The 21,012-nt window shown below is 39.9% G+C and overlaps 1 protein-coding gene across 7 annotated transcripts in view; it reads left to right on the top strand.

The window, feature by feature from the left end:
* The window catches only part of DYM (dymeclin), a 350,029-nt gene that overhangs the window by 243,851 nt on the left and 85,166 nt on the right, over nucleotides 1-21,012 (top strand). The window lies entirely within an intron of this gene.

The following is a 21,012-nucleotide window of genomic DNA, read 5'->3' as shown; positions in this document are numbered from 1 at the left end:
TTCTTGCGCTGCTATCGGCCAGATTTCCCCATTCGTTGACTGGGACCTAAAACAGCCACTCCAGCTTCCTCCCTCCCAAGCTGTAACATGTCCTGTGAGGGTCGTGTCTTCAGCCACCTGACCAGAGTCATGAAGTCCTCATTCTCACTTCACCTGGGAGAGAGAATCCAGTTGGCTCTGTTCAGATCAGGATGCTACCCTGGTCCTGTAAGCCATGGTCAGGGGACAGCAGCATTAATGTACTCCCTTGATTTCACCCACTTCAAAGATAAAGAGCTTATTACCACCTAACTTCAGAGGATGATGACAGAATAGAATGGGAGCAGCTCGGGGATGAGCATTATAACAGGAAGGAGAGAACATTCAGAGTTCCTTTAGGGCAGTGTCACTAACTGCAACAGTTCTTATATTTTGTTGGAACATGGCTTAGATGATGATGCTAAAAATCCTCATGTCATAAACCTCAGAACTTGTCCATCAAGTCTAATAAGGACCTCTCTGCATCCCCCGACGACAGCTCAGTGGGTTGATGTTCAGAAACTTCACGAGAGAATTTTGAAGCTCTGGGTTTGAAGTGGTGATGCATGCCAGACAGCCGGAGAGTTGTTTTGTTTCCTGTGGTTTGTTTCATTTCTAAATGGCTGTGCTGATAGGAGACTGTGGGAACAGCACCCGGTCCGGGTAGCAGTCGCTGACAAACAAGAGATAGCCGTGAGCGTTCACAACCCGACCCGTGCTGTTTGTCTTCTTTTGTGTTTATTGTGTGCGTGTGTGTGATGCTGTGATCTGTCATTCCCATTAAGGTATTAAGTTTGTAATTCCAAAGTATTTCTCTCTTACCAAAAAAAATATATATCTTTTCCTAATTGAATATTCTGAACTTAAAAAAAAAATAGCATAATAGCTCACTTCTATCCGAGCCATGACTTGTTATGGGAAAAATATTTCTTCCTAATCACTTCTTGGAAACCTCAGTTGGGGCGTCAGAGTGGCAGTGGAGATTGTGTTTATTGAGAGCTTGAAGTCAATGCATCTGTAAATGTTTTGTGATTTCTTATACAACTGTCATTTGCTTATGTAGTACTCCTGTGTCATTTCTTTCACAACAATGTGTTGAATGAATTTAGTCTTGACATTGTGCCAGCAGCATCCTCCTGTAATCAGAGACCAGAAAAATGACAATGTCTTTGAGAAAATGGGTCGTGTTTAATGTATTCGCCAATCATGGTGATTATGCAGTGACGGGACAGGTTGAACTCCCAACGGACATATGACCTCTACTGTTGAACTTGACAGTTTTTAGAGTTGCTGACTTCTTCTTGCATGAGACTTTCACTAAGTAACAGTGAATTCCCTAAAGTATCTGCTCCATAGAAATGCTGGGAAAATTCCATTTGGAATCTGTCATTGACAGTCCTCATTTTAGCAGCCATGCCACAACATACTCCAAGTGCATTTATGAACTTGAATTTTGCTGCCTTTCCTTAGAGTTAATTGAAGAGGGTGGGTGGCCCTGATTCAGTGGTAGTGACAGTAACGGAATCACTGCAAGGCAATTGAGGAACACGATGGCAGTCATAAAAGTAAGTACATGTTCTTCTTCCGAGGTAACCGGCTGTTTTCACTCGTCATTCCCAGTGTTCAAAACACCATGAGGGAGGTGCATATTTGAAACCACATCCTCACTGTCACTCTCTTTTAAATTGGTCACTAACTGGGAGGGGTGCCTGGGTGGCTCAGTCGGTTAAGCCTCCGACTTCAGCTCAGGTCACGATCTCACGGTCCGTGAGTTTGAGCCCCGAGTCGGGCTCTGGGCTGATGGCTCAGAGCCTGGAGCCTGCTTCCGATTCTGTGTCTCTCTCTCTCTCTGTCCCTCCCCTGTTCATGCTCTGTCTCTCTCGGTCTCAAAAACAAATAAACGTTAAAAAAAAAATTTTTTTTTTAAATAAATAAATAAATGAATTGGTAATTAACTGGGAAAATAAAATGTGTTTCCTTTTTCCCTCCCTAGAAATTTTAATTAAATGTCTCTGTCACCAGCCACATAAAGCTCTGTGTCCTAGACTGATGCTTTCGACCACGTATTTGAAAAAGATGGAAAAGGAAAAGGAAAGGGTCTACATGCAGCAGTGGAGATTGAATGAGTTTAAATAAGTGCTTAAAATCAGGAATGTGTTTTTCTTCTCACTGTAATACACAGAGTGCTTTGAGTCTACCTAGAGGTTTCTGAGTATATTAAGAAAATATTTATTCTCATTATAGTGTGTAATTCACAAGCCAGTTGAGTAACACCACAGAAAACAATAGCAAGCTACCAAAACATCAGTATTAATTCTTTAGTACAACCTTGTTTGTCAAAACATCTCAAGGGAAACCTGAAGCCTTCCACCAAGTTCCAGATAATGAGGGTACTGGTCCGGCTGCTTGACAGGAAATAAAATTTCAGTGAAAAAAAATTGCACTCAAGTCCTCTTTGGGGAGAGAGAACCCATAGTGCAGAGAGTCATAGCTGGTTCTGCGGTCTTTGTACAGGGGCAACGTACATGTTTCGCGAAGCACATGAAGTTCAGTTGACGACGTGGCCGCGCTTTGGTATCTTTATATCAGGATTTCCTAAAAGTTAATTCAATGACTAAAGGGACAGGAGAGAATTGTTAGAATCTTTCAAGATTTTTTAAAATTAAGAATAAGTCTCAGGGCGCCCGGGTGGCTCAGTGGGTTAAGTGTCCAACTCTCGATTTCGGCTCAGGTCACGAGATTGAGCCCCGCGCCTGGCTCTGTGCTGACAGTGCAGAGCCTGCTTGGGATTCTCTCTCTCCCTCTCTTTCTCTCTGCCCCTCCTCTGCTTGCTTGTGTGTGCTCTCCCTCCCCCCCTCCCCCATAAATAAAGATTTCCAAAAAAAAAGTAAATAAAATAAAAATAAGCCTCTAAAACAACTTTGGTCATATAACAAACCTGAATCTAGAAAGTGAAACAAAAATAACAAATGAGTTTAGTTGCTTTTTAAACCATAACCGTGGTTTTTCAATTATGAATGTTATTACAATGTCACATAAGCTTTATTTCCCTAATTTCTAACAATCATCTTAGCAACTATTTGAGATGAGAAGACTAACTTTATTTTGGGTGGAACCATAAGGAACCAAATTATATTGTCCTTTGATCATCAACAAACTTGGGAAACTTTCTGTAGGACTGACTCTACCATCTAATAAAAAAAAATTTTTTTTTAATGTTTATTGATTTTGAGAGACAGAGCATGAGCAGGGGAGGAGCAGAGAGACAGGGAGACACAGAATCGAAAGCAGGCTCCCGGCTCTGAGCTGTCAGCCCAGAGCCTGATGGGGGCTGGAACTCACGAGCCGCGAGATCATGACCTGAGCCAAAGTTGGACACTCAACCGACTGAGCCACCCAGGTGCCCCTCTACCATCTAATTTTAAATGGTGAATTCAAGGATGTAAACCAAAAAGACCCAGCCAAAAAGATTAAGGAGACAGAATCAGAAAAAAACAGCTGAGGTATAAACAGCAGCTAAGAGTTTATCATTGAATCTAAGCAAGTATAATGCTACTAACTTACATCTATGTGTCTGTGTACACACACGTACATGCACACACATCCCAATGGTTTTCAAAGTCTCATTTTTATTCTCCTTCTCCTGTACCACTGTAGGGTAGAGTTGTCCAGAAGCTACATGGTCAATGATCATTTCATTGCTCTGGCAGCTCACAGAATGCGTTGTGTTCTTGTGTTTTAAATTGTTCTTGGCTTTAATTTGTAATATAATAAATACCACTACATATAATCCACATAAAAACAGTTTCTTAAGAGCATCAGAGATTTTTAAGAAGATAAAAGGCTCTTGAGATGAGAGGACCAGTGGTATACATGATCTGTTGCACACACACAAAGAAGGAGCAACTAAATATATGCTCTTTTCTATCCTGTAATTGTTTCATTTGTAATATCTTCTCTCCTAGTAGGATTGAGTGCACTTTGAAGTGCGCATGAGTCTCTTGTGTCTTAGGCTGAAAAAAGGAGGCTAAATATTAACTGGTTAATTGATGGGGATGAAGCTCTGTCTCCGCACGCCTGCACGCTCTTGCCGGTGTCCAGAACTGAAAAGGAGTCTCAGGCCTAAATTATATCTGTATGACATTTAATTTGAATGGTTTGGTCATTTTCTTAGTCAAAGAATATTAGTTTCCAACACATGTCATGGATGTGTGTAATTTTTTAAGCTAAATTATATATTTTCTCATTAATTTGTACATGATCTTTATATCACAGTTGCTTCTTTCCTGGGGTGCCTGGCTGGCTTCCTCAGTGGAGTATGTGACTCTTCTTTTTTTTTTTTTTTTTAATTTTTTAATTTTTTTAATTTGCATCCACATTAATTTGCAACCACTGTTGCATAGTGCAACAGTGATTTCAGGAGTAGATTCCTTAATGCCCCTTCCCCATTTAGCCCATCCCCCCTCCCACAACCCTTTCAGTAACCCTCTGTTTGTTCTCCATATTTAAGAGTCTCTTATGTTTTGCCCCCCTCCCTGTTTTATATTATTTTTGCTTCCCTTCCCTTGTTTTCATCTGTTCTGTGTCTTAAAGTCCTCGTATGAGTGAAATCGTATGATATTTGTCTTTGAGTGACTAATTTCACTTAGCATAATACCCTCGAGTTCCATCCATGTAGTTGCAAATGGCTGGAGTATGTGACTCTTGATCTTGGGGTCATGAGTTCAAGCCCCATGTTGAGTATAGAGATTACTTATAAAAATTAAATCTTAAAAAAAAAAAAAGAATTGTCTCTTTCCTATTCAAAGGGTAGTTGTAGCGTTTTTTCCTTTTAGTTCAGTACACATAAAACAGGTTGTTCAACGTCAACTCGATCTAATAATTTGCTGTCTTAAATTGTAGCTTCCTAAAGAGCAAAAGCCATGTATTTGAGCTTTGTTCTGATCAAGTCTTGACTGCTTATCATTATCATTCTACATGGAACCCCAAAATATTGCTAACCCTGGAATATGTCATTTGACTTACCTTTTGAACCAATACTCTCCTGGCTCTTGTTTATTTTTGCTTTTAGACATTTCATTTCTTCAGAAAGAGGCTACGAGGTATTCTGAACTGATTCTGTACGACAAGGAATTACTTTTGGGTGTTTATTCCAGTGATGGTGACATTAAGAAAGATCTTGATCAAACTTCTATCTGGGAATTACTTTAGCATGATGTGAGAGGTAAAAATGAAGTAAGCATAGCGCCTGTACACAGGGAATCTGAGAGGCTAATGAAAACAAGTGCACAACTAAATTACAATTCCATGTGACATATTTTATAAGGTGGCTATAACCAAACCTGGGGAGTTTCAGAAGAGGAAGAGAACAATTTGGGGGGAGTAGGAAAGGAATTGGGCCGGTTTTCATGGAAAGGAGTTGCATTTGAGCTGGGTAGTACTTTTAAGAAGAGAGATTAAGTCGGGAAAATAATCCAGGAGTTCTGCTTCTTGAACAAGGGCATAGAAGTGAAAACGGCACGTCGTCGCCATAGGGTTTCTCGTGTGTGACAGGGTGTCTGGCGTGTAAGAACGGCTCACACCATACCCAAAAATTAGCTCAAAATCTAGCAGAGACCTTAAATGTAAGAGCTAAGACTATGATATCCTTAGAAGAAAATGCAGGACTAAATTTTAGGTGACAAAAGAAAAACAGATAAATTAGACTTCATCAAAATGTAAAGCTGTTGTGCTTCAAAGGATATCCCATCAAGAGAGTGAAAAGACAGCCCACCGAGTAGGGGGAAATACTTGCAAATCTTATATCTGATAAGGGACCAGGATTCGGAATATGTAAGGAACTCTTAACAGCTCAATCACAAAAAAGGCAAACAGTCCAAATTTTAAAAACGGGTGAATCTTTTGTAAGCTGGTTCTGTAACGTGTGTATCTTACGCATAGCTATCTGGCCTTGGACAGGTCATTTTGCCTCTCTAGGCCTCCGTTGCTTCGTCTGAAAATCGGAGTAACAGTAGAATCCACTACGCAAGATTGTTGTCAGGATTAAATGAGAGTCCAGGTAGGATCCTTGGCACAGCCAAGTGTTTAGTAAGTGTTAGCTCTTACAGATGTGCTGTGCAGTTCATGTTTGGGAAAGATATTTTGGGGCCACAGGAGTTGGTTCGGAGGATGGAGATGGCTCCACACCCTCTAGCGACAGGGAAAATTCCTGCAGGCTACGTGTGACCTCATCAGATGGAGGGGGAGAGATAACGGGAGCCACCATGAACTGACCACAGTTGAGTGGTACCATCAGGAAGCATCTTTAATCTGTCTTGAAATATCTAAGTAGTTATTTGGCACCAAAGGGTGAATCTCAGCCCCATAGAGGGGCCTTCACTCAGCATGCTCCCTGAAGTTAGAAATATACCAGGGCTGAGTGTGTCCCAGAGTTCCTAAGATGAACCAAACCAGAGTGACCACCAAAAGCAAAAGCAGTGTCTTGTGTTGGCATTTTTCGAGTCCATCAGCCACTTTTCCTGAATGCCAGACACTCCACTAGGCCCTGGGTGAGGCAGTGAGGGGCTGGATGCTCACCGATCCCTGGATATACAACTAAGCACTTTTTTCCATCGTGCTTGCGTCTTGCACGCGAAGGGGGGCGTGTCCACCTCCCCCTACCTCTCTCATCATGTGCTAGCTTGGATGCAGGAAATCTATTAAGAGATTCCAGGGTCCATAGTATGGCAAGTGCATGGACCCCCGAATCATCTTACTGAAAGCCAGTTGGGTACCCTGTTGGACTGTGATGCAAGAGAGCAATAATGCTTTTACTACATTACAAAAGAAAATGGGCACAAAGGATCTGAATAGTCATGTCTCCAAAGCAGATATACAGGTGACCGGTAAGCGCTTTGAAAGATGCTCAACATCATTGTCAGAAAGTGCAAATTTTGGGACACCTGGGTGGCTCAGTCAGTTAGGCATCTGACTTCAGCTCAGGTCATGATCTCACGGTTCGTGAGTTCAAGCCCCACATCGGGCCTGGAGCCTGTCTCAGATTCTGTGTCTCCTTCTCTCTGCCCCTCCCCCACTTGTGCTCGCTCTCTCTCACACTCTCTCTCTCTCTCTCTCAAAAATAAATTTAGGTGTGCCTGGGTGGCTCAGTCGGTTCAGCGTCCAGCTTCGGCTCAGGTCATGACCTCACGGTTTGTGAGTTCGAGCCCCGTGTCGGGCTCTGTGCCGACAGCTCAGAGCCTGGAGCCTGCTTCAGATTCTGTGTCTCCCTCTCTCTCTGCTCCTCCCCTGCTCGTGCTCTGTCTGTCTCTCTCTCAAAAATAAACACTAAAAAAAAATTTTTTTTAATTTAAAAAAAGAAAAAAGTGCAAATTTCAACCACAGTGAAGTTTCCACCACCAAGATGACTTATCAAAAGACAGAAAATCACAAGTGTTGGTGAGGGTGTGGAGAAATTAGTACCCTCATTCAACTCATGGTGAGAATGTAAAATTGTGCAGCTGGTTCGGAAAACAATCTGCAGTGCCTCAATAAGCTGAACATGGAATAATCATATGACCCAGCATACGATGACACTCTCAAAGAATTGAAAACAGAAGTCCAGGCGAAACGTGAGTGGTCATAGCACCTTTATTCCTAATAGGCAAAAAATAGTAACAATCCAAATACCTATCAACTAGCCAAAAAGTGTGGTATATCCATACAATGGAATATTATTGGATAGTTAAAAAAGAATGAAATACTGATAGGAGCTTCAACATGGATGAACCCTGGAAACGTTGTACTAAGTTAAAGAAGTCAGTAACAAAAGGCCACATGTCATTCATAGGAAATGGCCACAACAGGTCCACATCTTACAGAGTTAGATAGTGGATGCATCGGACTGGGGATGTGAAGCAGAATGAGGAGTGACTGCTGAGGAGTACAGATTTCTTTTGCAAATGATGAAAATGTTTTAAAATGAGATGGTGGTGATGATGCACAACTCTGTGAATATACTAAAAGCCACTGAATTGTACACTTCAAATCAGTGAGGTATATGGTGTATGAATTTTATCTTGATGAAGCCATTTTTAAAAAGTAGTGCTTGGAGCACTAGGAAAAAAGAACTATTTGTCGAATGGGCTGGATAGATACCAGCTTGACTGGCATTGTGGCATAAGGATGAATGTCGGAGAATAAAGCTCATACTTTGAAAAAGTTCATATATTCAGGGAGGGAAACTGTGTCTTGAGCAGTGATTTGACTTGAGAAACTGTTAAAGTCAGTCAGATCTGTAGCTGCACAAAGGTGTGTTTGTTTTTCAGCCTGACTTACGAACAAAAAAGTGCAAACAAGCAAAATATCCGTTAACGGGGAACTGATTAGAAAACGTATAAATTCATCCAGTGCGATATTCTGCAGCCATTTTTATAAAAACCAAATCCAGGCCATATGGGTTTGTGTGAAATGTAACACTTAAGTAACCAAACAACAACAAAAAGAAAAGAAAAAAACCCCAGAAAACAGAGAACTTTGTAGTATGTAGGTTATACGTACATTTAAAAATACGCCTTTAGTTTTTCTGGAAGATGCATAAGAAACTAATAAATAGTAGTCACTAATAAATAACTAGTAGTGGGGAGTCAAACTGAAGGCCAGCAAGGGCAGAGAACTTGTACTTTTTACCATATACCTTTCTTTACAGGCTCAGTTACTGAAATTTTTGCCAAGCACACCCGGGACTTACTTTTCCCTTCCTTCCCTCCTTCCTCCTTTCCTTTCTTCCTTCCTTTACCATTTTAAGATAACTTTTGACTTACAGAAGAGTTTTAAGGAACTTCCATATACCCTTCACCCAGCTTTCCCTTTTGTTAATATCTTACATGACCACAGACCATTTATCAAAACTAAGAAATTAACCTTGGTCCGTACTGACTCAAATCCAGATCTCATGCATGCTTTACCAGTTCTATCACTGATGCCCTTACCCTTTTCTAGGATTCAAGCCAGAATCCCACATTGCGTTTTGCGTCACGTCTCCTTAGTCTTTCCTTGTCCTTCTTGACCTTAACATTTTTGAAAAGTACTGGTCAGTTAGTTGGTAGGATGTCCCTCAGTTTGGGTGTGTCTGGCATTTTATCACGATTAAATTGACGTTATGCATCACTGAGAAGGGTACTGCAGAGGTGACATGCCCTTCTCGGTGCCTCATGTCAGGGAACGCATGACGTTAGTGTATATTGCTGGTGACGTTTACCTGCATTTGCCTTGATCGGTTCACTATAGTGATATCTGCTAGGATTCTTGACTGTGCACTTGCTGATTTTTCCCTTTGTAATGACTCTGTATTTGGGGGAGATTCTTTGCGACTGTGCCAGTATCCTGTTTCTGCTTAAACATTATCCCACAAATTTTAGCATCCAGTGATCTCATCTGCATCTTATATTGCTGATTTATTAGTGATTTTCTATTTGTCTCATTCCTTTTACATCTATTGAACAGTTCTGCAAGGAAGATTTGTCACCTGTCCTCAATGTATTCATTTATGCAGTTATGTATGTATATCAGTGTGGACTCATAGATCCTAATTTTATTCTTTCTTTGTCTTCTAATCCAGGGCTATTGCTATTTTGTTGTTCAGGTTATTCCAACTTTGGCCATTAGGAGCCCTTTGGGGGTGCCTCCTGTGCCCTTTGAATATGCTCAGACCTTTTTCTTTTTCTTTTCTTTTTTTTTTTTTTGAGATATTCAAGATGTTCTAGCTCATCAGGTGTTTCCCCTGCTCCAGCTCCGGAATCCACCAGATTCTATAAAGAATCAAGATCTTTATAGCTGCTTTCATAATGAAGAAACTGCTCTTAAAAAAACCAGACAACGAAATCTTCTAAATAACGTTGGTAAACATCTCTAAAGAAACAACTGCTTTGATCTCAAATAGATCTCAAGCCCCACATTGATTAGGTCCCAGGAAGTTTCTTCTTTAGTACAATTGATTTTCAAATTCAAATAAATAAACCCTCTAGCAAGTAAGCAAACCTCCCCCCTTCCACTACCACTTTAATTACAAACCAGGCCTGACTTTAACATAATCAAACCGATTTTCTTGGTTGTATTGTAACTTGGCTTTGGACACACTTCTGAACTAGACGTTTCAGAAATGCGCTGAGAATTCTAAGGGCAATATTTAGTTGGAAGACTCTCCTCTTATTAAAAAAAAACAAACAAAATTCTTCATTCTTAAAAAGCACACCTCCATTGAGGGAAAGAATATTGCCCTTTCCTTATTCCTGGAAAGGATGTTTGTCCTGTCTGTTCTTAAGGAGTATGGTAGAGTATTCTTTTTAAGAACTTTTAAAGAACAATTATCATTAAAAATACTTAAATAACTCTTATGTTCTTTCCTCTGACTTGTAAAAGGAAAATAGGATGCATTTGCATTGAAGTCTGGCAATGATTAATTAACTTTCGAAGCAAAGTTTAAAGAGTACAGAAAATAACCCATGCGTATTAAATTCAGTAGCAGTATGTGAATATATTTATAAAAACTAGTGATAATGGGTTTTTTTTTCCCTTTCCCATTGTGCTGAAAAAATTCTTACCTGCTGCTGTGCAGAGCTAATATGAAAATACCTTTTCCTGTCAGTCTCCAAGTTTTATTTATTTAAGAAATCTTAATTTAAATTTTCTGTTTCCTCAAATTTTGAATGTTTTTCTCTATTTCTCCCTTTCTGACTGAGTTTGTAGTTCCTAATAGGAAGAAAAGAAGTCTTCTATTTGGAATTTTCTTTGATATATCCTTGATTTACATGGCAAATAGAAAGCAGCTGTCTATTTAAGCATCTAATTCTTGAAACCATAGTCCCCTCAAGCGTCATCTGGAAATAATGTAGCTTGTAAAACAAAGCTAAGAAGAAAAGGCAATGTTTGTTTTATGTGGGATGAATGATTTCTGTTAGGGTCCTTTAATTCGGCTATTATGAGGGTTATTAAAAAGCAGTATTACAAAAGAGGTTTAAATGAAAAGAATTTTTTTGAGCTGGTATCTTATTATTACAGTTGATTATAGTCAAAGCTGCAAATGTTTTATAAATGGCACTTTATTTTTGTTTCTCCAAAAAGACCCCCAAAAACCAGTAATCTTATTCATTGTATGAGTGGAAATTCAACTCTTTCCTTAGCTGATTTAATTTACAAAACAAATTATATTTGAGAATTCAGCTCTCCCTGTTTTTCTGGAAGTTTCATGGATTTCTGAAAAATTCTTAAGAATCCTTACAAGAACATTTGAGGAACACCTTACAAATGCAAAAACGAACGTGAAAGCATCAGAGTTTTATCCAGACTTCGGGTATTAGAAGATTCGATCAACACCAGAGAAAGTTAAGCCTAAATTGTTTATTAATTTACTCATAGATTATTTGAGTTTTTGAGATGTGAGTTTGGAGGCCTCTGTCATGAGAAGCGGTATATGGAGGGAAGTAGAAAGGCAAGTTCATTTGTGATTTGACATTTGTTAGAGGCGTTTTCATGATTGGAGTATATTGGTTTTCTTCTTTTGTTAATACAACAAAGCAGTTGTTTTTGGATAATTGACATATAAGAACTAAATTCAGTCCTTAAATGTACTTGCTGCCAGGGAAATGATATTACTTAGCATGTTTGTTTAATAACGAATAGCGCATGGTTAATTATTTTCATGCATTTGAGGCCCTTTGTGATCTCTCACCTGGTACCCTCTGTGATCTCAACTTTGCATTTTGATTGAGGTCACCAGAAGAGTATTGTGTTGTTGTGAAACACGTCTATTTTCCTCGAATGTGCAATGCTAGCTGACCATGTTAGTGACTGAATTAATGCCATCCTTGTTTGGATCATATTCTAAGGCTACAAAGTACTGAGCCTTTAATAATTAGGTACGCTCTCTCTTACGAAGTCGTTTCATACTGGTCACTAATTCAGATAAGAGTAAGAGTAACTTTTGTTTCACTGTGCATCGCGCTTTGGCTTATTAACCAATTCCAAGTACTAAATTCCCCGTACCCATTGGGAACGCTCCATCATATCACCACTCATACTTGCCTGGTGAACAGTTAGTGATAACGGTTCCAAAGGAGCTATGCATGCATAAACACGCTCCATATGGCACTTGAAATTCCTTATTCTTTCCTCCCGCATGTTGTTAGCTGCTACCATTTTTTTCAGGTACCTTTCTCTTCCCTGGGAGGACACCAGTAAAGATAAAACTCTCTGCCCTCTTGAAGCCTACCTTCTCATAGGGAGAGCTCTGTAACGATTGCAAGCCCGGGTGAATGAATGAACAAATGAATGGCCTGTTAGAAGATCCCGTGGGAAAATGGAGGATAGACAGGGATGGAAAGCGCTGGCAACGGGAAGTTAGTGGTGACAGTGGGTGGCCAGTGGAGTGCCTTCCTCATTGAGAAGGCAACAGTTGAGCAAAGACAAGTCAGGGGGCTGTGCCAAAGACATGTGCTGGTGAGATGGAACAAGGCATGCACAGGGCTTCGGGCAGGAGCGGCCATGAGCCTGGCAGGGTGTTGAGGCTGGGAAAGAGATGATCTGGATGCTGTGGATAATCACCTTGAACAACTGCGGGGTGGAGGAGTAATCCAGAAAAGTTTGAAATAGAGCAACAGCCTGAGAAGCAGAAGACCTGTGCTCCGTCTTTTTCTTACCTTTAACTTGCTGTGAGCTTTGGCGACTTACTTTGCCATTCTGACCCTTGATTTCCTTGCCTTTAAAATGTATCTTGAAGTAGCTTTTTTGCGTGTAATTTCCTTAACATTAGCATTCGCTGGTTCCCTTATTTCTGCGAGGATGCACTGGGTAGACAGAAAGGGATTTGTCTGGATGATTGTTGGAATGCACAATTGGAGGAGACTCCACTCGCCTTGTATTCGGTGTGAACGACGTCCCCTGAAACACGGCCTAGAATATGGTATGAATATTGTGCCCTGGAGTTACACGGCAGTAGTGGGCCCAGGTGTAGGAAGAGGCTTAATAAGAAATACAGAATCATGGTGCAGATCCTTTCTTTAAGGATTTGAGACAGACATTTTTAGATGTCACAAAATGACGGACATATTTGTAGATAAACTAAATATCAGCCTATGTTTTATAGAATGCTATAAATAAAAAGGCTTCCCTGAGAAGGCATAGTAAAAATTTGGGGTGGTTTTCATTCAAGTCTCCTATAGTAGAAGGGCCTTTAACTACATCAGTATATAGAGTGGTTGAGAGTGTCGCCTTTGTGAGAAGAATTCTTAGAAGATGGACCCAGCCTTATATTTTTTTTAGTTTCCTGAAATTTCCCTATGGAGGCAACAAAGAAAATGCACCCGCACTCATTCACACTAACATCTGCAACAAACGAGATGGCAAAATAACCACCGGAAACCCAGAATCCAAGAGAGTGGATACAAACTACCGAGAACTACAAGATCCCTGTAGTCTGTGTGGGAGGAACTAGAAGGAAGCAAAGAGATCTGAGAACAGGAGGACCCCAAAGTAGGCAGAAGGGACTCACTGGAAAGCATACTGGAGAGGCCAGTTTGAGAAAAGCGCCTGAAACTCTTAGGGGTTTTGCATACTCTAATTCACAGTTGAATGTAAGGCGTCTGCTGTAAGATCTGAAGGAGTTCTAGACTTTGGGCCCTATGAACTTCTAAAACTAAACAGCTAAAGCTTTCTTCTAGAACCAAACCCCACACTGACGTGAAGCTACTAGAAATACAGCCCACAGAGAAGGTCAAGGACACTAAGCAAACTAATAAAAAGTTCAGATAAATGTTGGGCTAGAGAAGAGAGCCAGAAGATCCCAAAAAGAATGTGGCGGTATTTAGGAGCACTTCACAAAAACTAAGAAAAGTTTGCCCTAGTGTCCTGAGACTAGAAAGTGCTAGACCCACCCCTCCCTCCTAAAATGTTAGGAAAACTAACTTTATTAGAAATGAGCACAAGAGAAAGGTCAGTCAAATCCAGTGCAAAGATAGAAGATAAAAGAAAATGAAGAGAATATCTGTAGTGATAAAGCATGAGATGCACCCATAAAATAAATGAAAACTTACATAACTTTTCAAAACAACTAAAAGAAACTAAGAAAATGATACAAGTTAAAACAGAATGGGGGCTCCTGGTTGGCTCAGTCAGTGGAGCATATGACTCTTGATCTCGGGGTCGTGAGTTCATACCCCACATTGAATGTAAAGCTTACTTAAAAAAATAAGTACTGGAAAACAGTATGGAGGTTTCTCATAAAACTAAAAATAGAACTACCCTACAACCCAGCAATTGCACTACTAGGCATTTATCCACGGGAGAGAGGTGTGCTGTTTTGAAGGGACACGGCACCCCCATGTTTATAGCAGCACTATCGACAATAGCCAAAGTATGGAAAGAGCCCAAATGTCCATCAGTGGATGAATGGATCAAGAAAATGTGGTATATATATACAATGGAGTATAAATCGACAATCAAAAAGAATGAAATCTTGCCATTTGCAACTACATGGATGGAACTGGAGGGTATTATGCTAAGCGAAATTAACCAGAGAAAGACAAAAGTCATATGACTTCACTCATATGAGGACTTTAAGAGACAAAACAGATGAACATAAGGGAAGGGAAACAAAAATAATATAAAAACAGGGAGGGGGACAAAAAAAGAGACTCATAAATATGGAGAACAAACTGAGGGTTTCTGGAGGGATTGTGGGGGGGGGGATGGGCTAAATGGGTAAGAGGCATTAAGGAATCTACTGAAATCATTGCTTCACTATATACTAACTAATTTGGATGTAAATTTTAAAAAATAAAAATTAAGTTAAAAAAAATAAAGATTTTTAAAAATTTTTTTAAATAAACTTTTTTTAAAAAGTAAAAAAAATAAGTAAAACAAAAACATAAATCAGAAATATAAAAACTGAAATGGGTAATTTTTTTTCTTAATAAAAGAATCATTTCAGAAATGTCATCTATACACAGGTATCTAGTAAATAAATAAATACAATGCCTTAGTAGAAGGTGAAAAGGATGAAAAACTTGAAGGCAAAAAGGAATGAAAGAAAGAAAAAGGATTTGAGAGAAGCTAAAGAATATAAAATACGAATCTCCCCCCCCCCAAAAAAAAGAGAAATACTAAAAGCTATACTTCAAGAAAACTTTCCGAAAATAGAGAAGAAAACAGATTCGAAACTGCATGTGGAAGGACAGTCGGTACCAACACAGAGATAAAGAAAGAAATTGAGGGGTAGCCAGGCAAAAAAGACCAGGGCACTTTTAAGGGAAGAAAATCAAACTATCAACAGACTTTTTGACAGCAGTGTTTTATGCTGGAAGAAAATGGAATTACATATTGAAGATACTCAAAGAAAGCACATATAAGCAGGGATTTTATACCCCACCAAACTGACTTGCAAGTAAGTCAGGCACAGACAATCTTACGAAATGTAGGAACTCAGTATTGTTTCCTTCCTGAGGACTGTCTCCTACTCCTGTCTCTGAGTAGTGACCAGCAAAGGTTTTCCAGAAAGAGCCAGATAGTAAATGTTTTAGAGTTTGTAGGCCACATGGCTAGTCTCCATTGCCTGTCTTTGTACGGGGTGTTTAGTTTTTGTTTTGATTGGTTTATGTAGCCCTTTAAAAATGTAAGAACCATTCTTAGCTCAAAAGGTCGTATTAAAATAGTCCACAAACACGATTTGGCCCATGGTTCGTTTGCCAACCTCCATGCTAGAGAAGGAGCTTTGTACAACCACGATGATTGGACAGACCACACACATAGACTGGTGCTACATTTTGCTCAGTAGAAGGTTAAGTGAGAGGCAGAAAGGAGCAAGTGTAGTGAGTGAAGGCTGTATTTCTGACAAGTCTTTAAATACGGAGAGGACCGTGGGGAGAACATGTGAGAAGCAGAATAAGCTTGCTGATTAGAGGTAACTAGGAGTTCCAGGATTATTATTTCAGGTCGGATTGTGGGAAAGAAGTAGAATGTAAGAGAGGCAGTTAGCTAATTTCGGTATCGCTTATAGTAGTGAACCAACAGAAAATGACGAAGAATGAGAAGATGAGAGAAATGATACGTTATTCAAATAAAGATGACCATTAGAATAAAAACACAGACTTCCTAAATACCAAAAAAATATACTAAAAGGCAAAATATAAAAAGACAACGAACAAAATAGACCACATATCAAAAGTCTCATTGAAAAGACTTAGATACGTATGAGTAGAACATAAAATTATATGAGAGCGTTGGCACCAACCAAGTTGATCTTTAAGGCTCCCTCCGTGAGAACTGGTTGGGTAACCTTCAGTGCATTCACACAGCAGTGTCCTGTGCAGCTATAAGAACAAATAAATACTTCTATATGAAGCTCTGCGTGCCTCCACATCATCATCCTCAGGATAGGTTGGTGATATCCACTTGTATCTTTTTTTTTCCGTTTATTTATTTTTGAGAGAGAGAGAGTGCGAGCAGGGGAGGGGCAGAGGGAGAGGGAGGCACAGAATCCAAAGCAGGCTCCAGGCTCTGGGCTGTCAGCACAGAACCCGATGTGGGGCTCAAACCCACAAACCGTGAGATCATGACCTGAGCCAAAGTTGGACGCTTAACCAGCTGAGTCACCTAGACACGTCTATTTTGGGGAGGAAAAAAACAAACAAACAAACAAACAAACAAACAAACAGTGGGGGCGCCTGGCTGATTCAGTCGGTAGAGTATTGACCCTTGATCTTGGCCATCTGTTCGAGCATCACATTGGGGGTAGAGTTTGCTTTAAACAACAGCAACAACAATGGAAGGATAAACTGTAAACTGTAAAAATGTATATATATATTTTTTTTTGAACAGTCACCTATAAGGAGAGTGAAGGAAAGTGATAGAGAGGGATAAGGCAAGCCTCTGAAGAACTGAAGAACTATCTATGTAGTTCCTCCCATATAGAGTTGAACTGAATACTAGTGATGATACAAGAGCAAACCTCTAACATGTAAATACATTGGAATAAGGGGCGCCTGCGTGGCTCAGTTGGTTAAGCTTCCAACTTTGGCTCAGGTCACAATCTCGCGGTTTGTGAGTTGGAGCCCTGCGTCAGGCTCTGTGTTGACAGCTCAGAGCCTGGAGCCTGCTTTGGATTCTGTGTCTCCCTCTCTCTCTCTCTCTGCCCCTCCCCTGCTCTCTCTCTCTCTCTCTCTCTCTCAAAAGTAAATAAACATTTAAAAAAAATTTTTTTTTAAATACACTGGAATAAATAAACCTAAATGTATAACCAGTTGGTGGCGTATCCAACGAACCAAGTGACTCTTCATACCTGGTAGGCTATACCTTAAAGACATAATTGAAAACAAAATTAAACTGTTTCACTAATCTTATGTGTGTAGAAGGCTTGTCATTGTTATTTCAAGAAATGTGTGTGTAACATGAGATAAAGCCAATGAACAATTGTACAGTATTCTAATTTCGCTTCGCTCATTGCCTTGGGAACCTGGATTCTTGGCAGGGAAGCAGCATATGCAGATGTAAAATAGGAGAGATTGAGTAACACCCCTTTGATCTTAGTTTGAATAGGAAGTACCTGTATGGACTCCTGTTCTTGTTTGTTTAATACCTCTGGCTGTGGTTAGTTGTCCTCCTCCTGCCTTTTGAACTCATGGAAACAGTGACCCACCCAGTTACGCAGTACCGAGCGCCGCTAGCAACCAGGTTTCCACTCAAAGGAGTGAAGAATTTATCCTGCCTTTTATACAAGATGGTAAGAAAACAGCAGAGAGGGGAAAGTTCCTCTTTGGAGAAGTAGTCCAGCTAACAACTGAAAAGAGAGAATATGATCATTTTGCAGACCTTCATAAATTAATGGATCCGAGCCCTGAGCATGAGTGACGCTGAACTTACAAAAACAGACAGCCAGACCTCATGTGCCCTCCAATGTGGGACACACCACCGTTTATGAAGTAGTTTTGCTTCAAAAGGGAAAAAGAGTCAAACCTGATCTGATCAAGCCTTTAGACTCAGCTGCCAATATGCTGGAAACATCCAGAACAGAGAAACCTTCACCACCATCACCAAAATCCAGATCTCAAGGAACTACATAGGACAAATAAGCTGGTTTATGCAACTAATCAATTGCGGTGAAAAAAGGAGAGAAACACTTTAATAAAGACCAATTGCACTATAAAAACTTTATTTGGATCCTCATTCTGTTTTTTAAAAAAGAACAGAAAGTTTTTTTGACCTAATTGGATTAGATTGACTGGGTATTTGATAATTTTCAGAGATTGCTATTAACTTGTCTGTGTGTGAGAATGGCATCACGGTTATAGTTTTAAAAAGAAAAATGTTTATCTTTTGGAGGTACTTAACAATATGCTAATGACTGAAAGATATGTCTGGAATTTGCTTCAAAATAACACTGGATGGGGAGGAAATGGAATATAAAGAAACGAGACCGGTATGCAAATTTAAAAAAATAAAGAATTTTTTAGGGGTGCCTGGGTGGCCCAGTCAGTTAAGTGTCCGACTCTTGATTTCAGCTCAGGTCATGGTCCCAGGGTCATGGGATTGAGCCCCGTGTCAGGCTCTGAGCTGAGCATGGAGTCTGCTTCAGATTTTCTCTCTCCCTCTGCTCTTCTCCCCGACTTGTGCTCGCTCTCTCTCTCTCTCTCTCTCTCTCTAAAATTAAAAAAAAAAAAAAATTGTAAAGAATTTTTCAAAAAGACACTAGTGGGAAAAAACAGAAAAGAAACGAGATTTGTCAAGACTTTCACCTCAGACATACCTGGATTTGAATCCTTCTGTCTCTTAGTAGCTATGTGATAGTAAGGAAGTTACTTAATTTTTTTGAGTTTCAGTTTCCATATTTGAAAATAAGCACAACAGTCCTGTTACGAATTACTTCTTATTAGTTTTTACATAGGATTAAGTACAGTAAATACCAAAGTGAAACAGCATATATTCAAGGAGGGCATCATCCATTTAAAACACATGATTTTATTTGTGTCCTGTTTTGCCCCAGACATTGAGTACACAGTGATGAATGAACAGAAATGGACCCTGCTGCACCTCAGGAGCTGGTGGAGGGGAAAAAGCCACAGTCATTTAGCAAGTAAATAAATGCGACATTATAAATAGGGCTAGGGAAAATAACTGTGACATGATGCGAGAGAATTTTGAGAATCTCAGTTTAAATGGGGGGGGGGTTGGGGAAATGGGGTATTTGCTCTGTGAGAATTAAACTGAGACCTGATAGATGAGTAAGAGTCTGCCAGAGGAGGAGTGGGGATAGAGCGTTTTAATGGCATGTTCAAAGGTCCTGAAGGGGGACTGTTTATTCAGCAAAGTGTAAGCAAGCCAGAATGTCTTGAAGAGTGGCATTAAGTAAGCCTGGAGGTATAGATCGGTGCTGTTCCTTGTCAGGAGTTGGGATGTTACCCATAGTTGGGGCATTAAGTCATTGAAGGGTTTTGAACAATGGAGTAACTGGTACATCAGTTTCAAAGGTACATCAGACCTTTGAAAAAGTGATTTTGAGAGGTGATTTAAAGAGGTCAGAGTTGAGGCCCGTTAACTCAATCCGGTGAAAGATGAGAGTACGCTGGCTTGGAATCCGAGAAGTCTCAACCAGAGATGGAAACATAGGTGTCGTCTACCCGAATAAGGTATTCAAAGCCATGGCAATTGATGAGAGCACAATGAGCGAGAAAGAGAGAGAGGCAGGAGAAGGAAAGAGGGATCAGTGCAGAGCTCTGAGGGCTGAGGGGCCTCCAACCTTCAGAAGCTGGATAAAAGAGGAAGTGCTTATAACAGGGGGAATTAGGGAAACCCCAGGTGCATGGTGTCAGGTAGGTGTGTCTTAGAGGGGAAGAAATGGCGAACCAAGTGTGGATTGAAGATTGAGGATGCCGTGAAGGTTAGAACATAGCCACTGGATCTGGCAAAACATAGATGGGATCTGGGCATGTAAAAGTGGGAATTATTGTGACTAGTAGAAGCTGATAGGTAACTAGATTAATGATGAGAAGATTCTTTAGAGATTACATTTTTAAATTGAAGTCTAGGAAGGAAAGAAAATACAAAACTAACTATTTTCAATCTCCTATTCAGCCTTTCTTACCTTAGAATATGTCTATACCCCTATTCCTATTTCTTAACATAGCCAACTTTATGAAATTCTTGTGTGGATGGATGGTGAGAGTTAAGCTTGTTTAAAAAGCAAGTTAGTACTTTAATAATAATTTATAATAAACCTCATAGTAGCTAAATATCCCGATTCATTTAAATCTATATGTCAGAATTTAAATTAAGTTACGCTTAATCAACCAAGTGGAAAGCACTAACATTAAAGTGTGTTTTCACAAGTCAGATTATAGGAAGCTCCAGGTAGCCCCATAAAAGTCCTGGGATTACTTCCATGAGATCGTAGGACATATTTAAGCATCTCTTACATTATATAGTAAGCCTTGCAGTCACCATCACATCCATGGTTCAGAGGAAATACTCCTTAAAGCATTTTTTTGCTTTATAAACGTTTGTCATTTTCCTTTCTAAAAATTGTAGAGGAAAAGATTTTGAGAACTGAGTACAAATGAGCAAAATGCGTGCTGTGTAACAAAGGATGGGGGGGTGTGCACATGCACACACACACACTTGCAGGCACTAGCCTTCCCCAAAAGCTTTATTGTTTTTTTCTTTTCAGTCTTACATTCTTGTGTCCTTACTATTATGTTACTTGTGTAGAGCCTTCTGTCCATTGAGTTCAAAGCACTTACAATCATCAAGTCATTTATTTCTTGGATTTATTGAATAGGTGCCCATTGTTCAAAAGCCTGTGGGCGTAAGTACAAAGTTATAAAAGCACACAAATTAAATCTAATAGCACAGGAGCAAGAGAGGAAGCCGGCAGGATCACTTTTGAGCCTGTTGGGAATGCCAGACTCTTAAGAAAGAAAAGAGGAGAAAACAAAAGAGAGGGAATAAAACCACCACCTAGGATTTGTCCTGTTC

The sequence above is a fragment of the Panthera tigris genome, chromosome D3 (genome assembly GCF_018350195.1).
Source record: "Panthera tigris isolate Pti1 chromosome D3, P.tigris_Pti1_mat1.1, whole genome shotgun sequence".
Lineage (NCBI taxonomy): Eukaryota > Metazoa > Chordata > Mammalia > Carnivora > Felidae > Panthera > Panthera tigris.
This window is presented reverse-complemented; position numbering and strand designations above follow the sequence as displayed.